At 50.2% G+C, this 9,907-nt stretch overlaps 1 protein-coding gene across 1 annotated transcript in view; it reads left to right on the top strand.

The window, feature by feature from the left end:
- The first annotated feature begins 252 nt into the window (after positions 1-252).
- Positions 253-9,907, top strand: part of MIDEAS (mitotic deacetylase associated SANT domain protein) — a 64,768-nt gene continuing 55,113 nt past the window's right edge. Inside the window, exon 1 of the mRNA XM_069488681.1 lies at positions 253-332. The gene's annotated coding sequence lies outside the window, so the exon portion shown is untranslated. The remainder of the gene's footprint in view (positions 333-9,907) is intronic.

The raw sequence follows: 9,907 nt of genomic DNA, 5'->3' as shown, positions 1-9,907 counted from the left end.
GGAAAGGACGCGGCTGGAGCGAGCCCTCCGGGGGTGCCGGCTCGGCGGCCGGGCGCGCAGGGCTGCCGCTCCCCCAGCAGCCGAGGGCGCGCGGAGCCGGGGAGACGGCGCCCGGGGCCCGGGGCGCGCGGAGCCGGGGGCGCGGGCGGGGCGGGCGGCTGCCGAGCACCGCGCGCCACCGCGCGAGCGGCTGGGTCACAGCCCGGGCTGCGCCGCCCGCTCCGCGAGGAAGTGACGACTGCGCCGTCCCGAGAGCAACAAAGTTTGAGCCTGCGGGCCGCGCTCGCCTGCGCCCCGCGCCCCTCCGAGCCACCCCGGGATCCAGCGCGCAGGTGAGCCGCGGGCTCGTCGCCCCTCCCGCCACTGGGGCGCCGACATGGGGCTCGGAAACGTCCCGGAGCGCGGGCCGGGATGCGGTGGGCCGGGTTGGGCCGGGCGCCGAGGTGCCGGGAGCGCTGCAGTGGGGAGCTCGGCGGCGGGGGTCTGCGGCCCCGGGCTGCGCCCCTGTTGTCGCTGATCTGCCGCGGGACTTAAAGCAGCCAGGGCTGCAGCGGGGCCCGCTCCAGGCGCCTTTTGCGAGGAGCAGGGTTGCGGGGAAGGGGCTTCCCGGGGCCTACGGCTGGGGCGACCCTCCGCCCCGCGCCCCCATCCCTGCAGGCTGGGCACAGCCGCCTCCCACCCCCTCCCTGTGTTTCCCTGGGAAACGTCCTCTTCCTCTTCGCAGCCCTCGGCGAGGTCGCAGGAAGGAAGTTAAAGGAACTTTCCCCCTACTTTTATTTGCTCGGCCCTCCAGGGACGAAGAGCAGAACAACTTGGAAGTTTGGGAAAACAACCCTACGCATTTCCAGAAAACAAAACCCGAATTGCCCCCAGGTCCCCTTTAAACAAATCGTTCCTGACTTCACCACTCTCTCTCCTCCCCCACCACGTCCCTAACCTGACAGTAATCGCTAAGGCCTAACACTTTGCAATTTAGCCATAAAAACTGTCAGCACACCCACGTACATATGTGAGTGTTTTCTATATAAAACTCAGAAAGCCGCTTCCAGTGGACTCTGCGGCATCTCGTTCTTTTCTGTTTTCTAAAACTGCTAGGGCTGCAGGAATGTGCTTGGGAACTTTGATGGTGGTTCCCGCCGCCCTCGGTAGCCTCGTGTCGCAGGGCTTTTTAAAGAACAGCTGAGAAGTTTATGACATCCCAGCAGAGTAACTCGAGGCTGACAGGCTGGACGGGTGGCGAGACTGCAACTGTAGCGGCAGCGCCTGGGCAGCGGCGGCGGGGACACGTTGGTGTGTGCAGGAATGTGCGTCCGAGCGGTGGAGACTCCGAGATGGGATGTCTGGAGGTTGAATGCTGCAGTTCCTAGCAGCAGCTTCCTGCCGGCCTGTAATTACAGCGTGATTGCACAGTCAGGCATTGTTGGCGTGGATGTTTATACACAGGCTATTGTGCAAGACCTCGGTGGTGGTGAACAAAACGCGGCTTTGCATTGCAAATGCCCAGGATTGATCTGGGCCCCAGCTGCAGTCTCTTAAGTTTTTTTGCCCTTTAACCTTAGCTAGGTGACTTAATCCTCACCTCTCTTTTACCTTTGACAACTTGCTAAATGCCTGAGAGGCGGAGTCCACTCAGGAGGGCAGGGTCCCTTGACTCCTACCTTGGGCAACTTGAAAACTATCCCAGGAACTGTACCCTTATTTGTGTCTAGAGAAAATGTGGGATGATGTCAGCAGGAAAAGGAGACGGGAGATGGCTATCAACCTCCCTAAACGGAAGCTGTTTGAATTAGCAAAATTGCACGGGTGACTGGATTGGGTCTGGCTTGCAAAGAGGACTGATCAGACCATGTGTGACTGAGCTGGTGAGCTAGACTTTAAGCCTTGAAATGTCAGCTGCAGAAACTTAGTAGGTGTTATGTCCTAATTCTTTTTTTTTTTTTTTTTTTTTTTTTTTTTTGAGACAGAGTCTCACTCTGTTGCCCGGGCTAGAGTGAGTGCCGTGGCTTCAGCCTAGCTCACAGCAACCTCAAACTCCTGGGCTCAAGCGATCCTCCTGCCTCAGCCTCCCGAGTAGCTGGGACTACAGGCATGTGCCACCATGCCCGGCTAATTTTTTGTATATATATATTTTAGTTGTCCATATAATTTCTTTCTATTTTTAGTAGAGACGGGGTCTCACTCTTGCTCAGGCTGGTCTCGAACTCCTGACCTTGAGTGATCCACCCGCCTCGGCCTCCCAGAGTGCTAGGATTACAGGCGTGAGCCACCGCGCCCGGCCTGTCCTAATTCTTTTATTATGATCTGGGCAGAGGGGAAACATGCTCAATGGCTAAAGGAAAAGTGCTGGGACTTTGAGACTGTGTCTGTGATGATGTCTGGGTGGGGAGGAGGCAGAGGAGTGACTCAGGCACAGTTTCTCCAGAGGGGCTCCCAGGCCCGTTTCCTGAGCATGGCCTGTGACACAGGTCAGGGCAGGGGTCTTTACATCTTCTGAGATGCTGCCGGGCAGGAAGGGAGCCAAGCCTGCAAGTATGGAAAGAAGGCAGACTGTTTCTCCTGGAGGGCCTCAGAGGTGGCTAACTTTAATAGAGGGATTTGGAACACAGTAAAAAAGCATGTCCTGGATTTGTGCATGACCATTCTTCTCATGCCCCAAATCTCCACCCTCCCCCTGTCCTAGGCAGAAGACTCTCGTGGGGCAGCACTCAGCCCTGCTAGGTTGCTGTGTGACCTAGTGGTACCACCTCACTGCAGTGCATGGGCACCAATGACCCTGGCACACTGGAGCTCCTCCATGCCTGGCCTTCTATCCAGCCAAGTGTCTGAACTTGCCTGGAGGGAAATGCTGTTTTGCAGCCTTGTGCCAGCTGTATGTCATGGGCACACTGGCCATTTGTCAAACCAAAACATTAGGGCACAATCCCTGGCAGGTACCTGTGTGCTTCCAGAAACTCGAGGACAAACATGTAAAATCAGGACAGTTCTGGAAAGTCTGGGATGTATGGTCACAGTTGCCATGGGGGAATGAGGTTCAGAGCAAAAGCACTATCATGGGAGAAGTCACCACAGGTTGTGCAACCCCCTGTTTTAGGAACATTTGGGTTTTTATTGAACTTAACCGTCAAGGTCCTGGTTAGCTTCATCACCTGGCCGGGACTGCTTTACTGAGGGCTTACTGGTATACACAGCGCTAGTCTTGAAGGGCAGGGAGGGGAACATTCCCTTCTGACCCCAAAAGAAAGAAAGCTTTGAGTTTGCAATCCTTTGAGTTCAGGTGGAAGCTGCAGAGACCAAAAGTGTCCACAAGCCCTTCAGGACTGTGGCTAGGAGCGTGGAGGGGAGCAGCCCCTTGCGAAGGCTGGGGAAAGAAGGAAGCCGGGCTCCCTGGAGTTGTGGAGCCACCTGGAGCAGACGCAGGCCCTCATCTGCAGTTCCACCTGGCTGATTTGGATGCACAACTCAGGCCCTTTCCCTGGCTTGCTAGCTTTGCCTCTGCATTCGCAGAGCTTTCCCTGCAGTTGTACACAGCCCACTTTGAGCCAGAAACTTAATCCTAACTTCCTCTCCCATCTTACCTAAATGCTGATTTATGGCTTGAAGTTGCTGCCCAGTTTATAGCCCCTGAGCTGCCCTGCCTGCTGCCTTGTCATGCACAATTAGTTACAACATTGAAAAACCTCTGATTCAAAACTTGACAGGGATTTTAAAAACAATTTTATTATTCTAAGAGGAAAATACGTTGGAGGTGATGAGGGAGCTCAGCTACGCTGGCAGAAACCCCCAAGGTGCTACTGAGAGAGGCAGATGGAGTCTCAGAATGGAGGCCTTTTATGCTATCCAGGCCCAATATTTCCATTTCTACTCATCTGCCTCTTCTCGCTGTCTCACTCTCTAAACCACAGCCCAGGGTTTTGACATCACAACTCACCTCCAAAAAAGGAGTCAGAACACCCCCAGCTAAAGAGGGCATCCCAGGCTCTTAAGAAAGCGCTGCAGTTTTCCAGATGCTGTGGCTGCAGTTCTGTCCTGCAGATTTGTTTCCTTTTTTAAAATGTGCCACCCTTCATTTCTTGTTCTCACTGAAGCATCTCTTTGTGAGACCCTTAAACCTTCTTTTTTTCTCATGTACATGACACAGGGTAAATGCTTTATGACTTTCTGTCTCAAGTGCCACTTGAAACACACACGGGGCTTTGAAAAAGCTTCGGATAAAGGGCTGCTCTGTAATCTCACTTAAAATGCCTGTTTGCAAGGGTCACCCTCCTGCTCAGCAGCCTTCAATGGCTCCCCACTGTCTGCATGGTAAGGATCAAACTTCTAGGCTGGCCAGCCAGGGCCTTCCTCCCAGGGGTCTGGCCTCTGCTGCTTCCCTGCTTTAACCTTCGGCTCCGACCCAGTGACCCACGCTGTGTGTTTGTCCAAACCACTGGTGACAAGCATCCCTACCTCCCATGCTGCCCCAGAGGCCTGGAGTGCTTCCTACTTCCTCTCTTCCACTGGGCTCAGTCCTGCTCCTCCTCTAGCCCTGTTTGTGTTCCCCACCTCAAGAATTTCCCCTGTCCCACCCTGTGGGCCTCCCCGGGGGACACCAGTGACATCCACTCAGGCCCTGTGCTGAGGAAAACCTAGAAACCTGGTCTAAGGCTTTTCAGCTTCTCCTTTGGACCATGGTTCCAATCAGACCCTTTGTTCAGCTCCTTAAATGTGCCTTTGGGTGGATAAATATTGTCACTTTTTGACTAAACTGGAGGCCCCTGTTTTATATGTCTTTACATCCCCAGGCAAGTCTAAGTAAATGTTTGGTGATGATGATGATGGTGGTGATACAAAGGGCAGTAGCCATCAGATTTTGTCTGCGTGTGTACAAGTGCACACACCTAAGCCGGGCACCAAGGACCGTGGTTCCTGGACTTAATTCTGAACATTCACCCAAGACCGTTAGCTTCTCCCAGGCTTCTCCTGGCTTTGCACCTCATTGTTTTGCCCCGTGTCCAGCACCTCTTTCCCTCAAGTGTCAGACAGTATCTGTCTGTCTGAGAGGCTTTGGCACTGGCTCCTCCTTATCTGGATTCGGGCTGGGTCAGCCTGCCCCACAGTGCTTATGCCTCAGCCCTGGTTCTGAGAGGAGATGGTTTGGTACCTGGGTCAGCCTGGCCTTCTACAGGGAGCATCTGATAGAAGGATGTAGGACCAGCTTTCAGGCAAGACTTGTGAGGACAGCACAGAGATACTTCTTGCTGGCTGCAGGCTGGTATTGCCCAAACAGGTGTTGAACCCATAAAACTAGGCTAAACTATAAAACTGAGTCTTGGGGAGACCCTGGCTGAACCCTAACATTGGGCTCGACGAGGAAGATTCTGTTGCCTGCACCCAGTTCTCATGCTGTGAATCACAACCTTGCCTTATAAGCTAGATTCTTTCTTTTTTAGTTTCCTTGTTTTTTTTTTGTTTTTTGTTTTGGTTGAGATAGAGTGTCACTCGGGTCCCTGGCTAGAGTGCAGTGATGTCATTGTAGCTCATCGCAAGCTCCAACTCCTGGGCTGTGAGCGATCCTTCTGCCTCAGCCTCCCAGGTAGCTGGGACTACAGGTGCGAGCCACCACACCCGGCTGAGTTTTGTTGTTTTGTGTATTCTTTTTTATTTTTGTTTTTCTTTTTTTTTTTATTTGGTAGAGACGGGGGTCTCACTGTGCTCAGACTGATGTTGAACCCCTGAGCTCCAGCTATCCTCCTGCCTCGGCCTCCCAGAGAGCTAGGATTATAGGGATGAGCAACTGTGCCTGGCCAATTCTTTCTTTTTTAACTAAGATATGATTCATGTACCATAAAATGTACCCTATAAGCTAGATTCTTTAAAAATTTTGTTGTATTTAAAAATAGAATCTGGTAGATTCTCCCCCTGCCCCAGTTTTCTATTTTCTATTGGAGAAGGTAATACCTACACATAGCTCAAAATTCAAAAGATATGTTCTACAGTGCAAAGTATGTCTCAAAAACAATTTCAACATACACAAAAGAGATTACTATATCTATATATGTAATAGAATTAGAAAAATAAATATCTATTTTAACCATGAGGGAAGGAAGACCTTCTTAAGAAAGATATAAAACCCACAAGTCATAAGAAACTATTGATAAATTTGATTACATAAAACTTTGAAAAACTGAATTTTTCATCCTCTAATGTTCTTCATTTCCTCAGGCCTCCAGTGTCCTTCTCTTAGGCAACTACAATTTGTCCTTTTTCAGCTACCCTTCCAGATGTCTAAGCAGATTAGAGGAAATATGCATATATACACAAATGGTGGTACACTATACACAGGGTTCTGGGTCCTGCATTTTTCACTGAATATATCCTAGAGATTGTTTTATATCAATACACATGAAGTTGCCTCATTAGAGATTGTTTTGTATCAACACATGTAAACCTGCCTCATTTTTTCCCAATGGCTAAATTGTATTCCACTACATGAAAATGCCATAATTTATTTAACTAGTTTCCTGCTGAACAGCATTTGGGTTGTTTCCATTCTTTTGCTACTATACATAATGTTGCAGTTAATATGTTTAATTCACTTCTAGTTCTGATAAACATAAAGGGGTGAAACTGAGATTTAAATAGAAAACTATTTCTGAAAAGTTATGCATAAGCTGAATTTACTAAATCAGTATTTTCTAGAATCTGCTGTTTTACAAAATAATCAACTCATAGAACTTGATAGGCTCTTAGGGACTATTCCCATGCAGCCCCGGTTTTGTAGTAACTACAGTAACAGCATCTCCAATAACCTTTTGAATAAGGATTTAAAGCTAGGAAGGAAACCTGTGCTAACTGTCATTTTAACTAAGGCTCAGAGAGCACAAGTTACTTCTCTGAGGTCACACAGCTGTTGAATAGAAGAGTCAGGGCACAAACCCCACATTCCATTTCCATTCGCCATCCTGCATTGATAATCTTAGTGTCACAATCATCAGTTCCAGCACGTCTGTTTATAAACCAAGCATTCCATCTCTTCGGTTTCCTTAAGGTAGTACTCAAAGATTTAAAAAGAGGAAACTAAAATAACAAAACAAAACAAAACAAAAAGTAAAAACAAACCTGGAGTGGAGGGGAGGCCTTTAAGAAGAGAGTGGGATATGCGTTTAATAGAGTTCTTGCCATGCATTATCTCGTTGCAGTCTTAATTGATCTTAATGGCTATCAACCTATTGAGTTCCCAAAGCCTCCTAACCAGACTCAGTTGGCCAACAAGATTACTTAGTGTTTTCTAAGTGCTGGAACAGGAACATGGGTTGAGTAACACCAAGAAGACACAGGGAAGTCCCGGTTCCCAAGAGACACACAGAAGAAAGCCCAGGAACACAGACACCCCTAGAACAGACAGTTAACATAGGGCCAGCTGTCCTCACCTGCATGTAAGGAACAGCTGTAGTGCACCCTGCACTGTGTGTGGCACACTGAGGGGTGCAGAGCAGAGCCCCACGTCCTCCTTCCTCCCAGGAGGCTTGAAGCCCAGCTTCTGAGACAGGTCATACCCAGAGGGAAGAACTGACTGAGGGGGGATCATGGGACATGAAATTAGGTGGAGTTGCATTTTCTGGAGGTCAAGTTCTAAAGTCAGTGTGTGGCCGGGCGCGGTGGCTCACGCCTGTAATCCTAGCACTCTGGGAGGCCAAGGCAGGAGGATCGCTCGAGGTCAGGAGTTCGAGACCAGCCTGAGCAAGAGTGAGACCCTGTCTCTACTAAAAATAGAAAGAAATGATTTGGACAGCTAAAAAAAAAATCTATATAGAAAAAAAATTAGCTGGACATGGTGGCATATGCCTGTAGTCCCAGCTACTCGGGAGGCTGAGGCAGGAGAATTGCTTGAGCCCAGGAATTTGAGGTTGCTGTGAGCTGGGCTGACGTCACGGCACTCTAGCCTGGGCAACAGAGCGAGACTCTGTCTCAAAGGAAAAATAAATAAATAAATAAAGTCAGTGTGTAAGGTAGAAAATAAGAATAAAATCAAGATTCACCTTGAAAGTCCTTTAGGAGGGCACTGGGTAGGCAACAGACACCCTGGCTCTTGATACTTAAATTCATCTTAGCCTGTTTCTCCAGTTCTGGGAGAAGTTGCACTTTCTAAGGTTTAGCACCAGATGAAGCAGATACCTGTGTTTAAATACTGGGCCTCACTCAGCGTACGGAGATGTTTATACTGTGATATCCGTGAGGCAGCAGGCACCAGGCTCACCCCTGAGTACAGCAGCAGGTTCACGTGGTTATATCTCCTTGTCCTGTTCTGTTCTTTTTTTATTTTCCTTCCCTCCCTCCTTTCTTTTGTTTCCTCTTTTCCACTAAGCTTGACCATTTGAATTTGTATAAGCTAAATGAACCTGCTAAGAGATTCCATTGTCCTGTGCATGGGGAGGTCATAGGGGCTGTATGTTAACCATATGAGGTTAAGCTAGAAGGGTCTTAGGCTAGTGAGCAGCTGTGCCGGAGAGGAGATCCATGGAGTAGGTTTTAAACTGCAGTTCTGTCACCCAGGATTGCGGACAAAAGACTTATGCTTGGGTTGACCAGGCCTTGGTGTGGGGCTGAGAGAGGGCAGTATCCATGTGTACCAGACACTTTGGTCCAAGGCCCCGGCCCTCTCTGTCCCCTCTCCTTCTCTCCCCTCCCCAGCCTCCCTATTGCAGGCCATTTCGAGAGGCCTGCATGGAATCAACCAGTGTGACTCTATGTCTGCTTCCTCTGTGGCCGCCTGACAGCATGCTCTCTGGGACACCTCGGAAGCCAACTCCCTGACCCCCATTCCACTCACACTAGAGGGGGTAGAAAAGCTCAGGACTTCTTTCACCGTCTCTCTCAGGAGGCTGTGCTGACCTACCCAGGTGGCATTTCGGATCTGACTTCCTCGGTCATGGAGCAAATGAAAAGTGGCCTTAGCCACAGCAGGAGCCACCTTGCCCATCGTGGTTTACAAGGTGCTTTCCCTCACGTTCTTCATTCTTTCACTCTCTCCACTCATGCTATATACGTTTATCGAGCCCCTACTGTGTACTTGGCTCTGTGCTTGGTACTAGGATACAAAGATAAGGAAGGTCCAGGCTCCCCCTTCCAGGCACTCATGGTCTGTGAGGGAGACAGACATGCACAAAAGCCAAGAGCAGTTAAGTGCCACCAATGTCAATGTGAAAGTGTTCAGGGTCTCCTGGGCTCAGAGGAGGGGACTGGTGACTTCTGCCAGGGCCAGGGGAGAGAGAAATGTCAAGAAAGGTCTAGGACTGCCCCAGTGCCTTGCGCGGTACCTGTGCTTGGTGAATGCTGTGGAGCTAATGAGAGAAAGGCTTCCTGGAGAAGCTGTTGGAACCCAGGCCTCAGAAACGAGAAGGCGTCCACCAGGTGGCAAATTGAGTCGGGGCGTTCTAGGCACAGGGAGCAGCTCAGGTCAGGCCTGGAGGCTGGACACTACACATTCTACTCTGGGGACTGCAAGTGGTGGGGCACGATGGAGCACCAGTGAGGGGTGCAGGAGGGGGCAGGCAGGGGCCAGGTCAGCCGTGTGTGTCAGCTAGGAGGTTTGGACCTTATCCAGAGGCAGTGGAGAGCTACTACTGAGGACTAGACTGAGTGCGTGTGTATGAGAGAGAGAGAGAGAGAGAGAGAGAGAGAGAAAGCATCAGAATTTTTTGTTTTGTTTTGTTTTTTTGAGACAGAGTCTCACTCTGTTGCCCAGGCTGGAGTGCAGTGGCATTAATGTGGCTCACTGCAACCTTCACCTCCTGGGCTCGAGTGATCCTTCTGCCTCAGCCTCCCGAGTACCCGGGACTATAGGCATGCACTGCCACACCTGGCTAATTTTTGTTATTATTAGTTCTTTTGTAGAGACAGGGTCTTGCTATGTTGCCCAGGCTGGTCT

Source organism: Eulemur rufifrons, chromosome 2, assembly GCF_041146395.1.
Source record: "Eulemur rufifrons isolate Redbay chromosome 2, OSU_ERuf_1, whole genome shotgun sequence".
NCBI lineage: Eukaryota > Metazoa > Chordata > Mammalia > Primates > Lemuridae > Eulemur > Eulemur rufifrons.
This window is presented reverse-complemented; position numbering and strand designations above follow the sequence as displayed.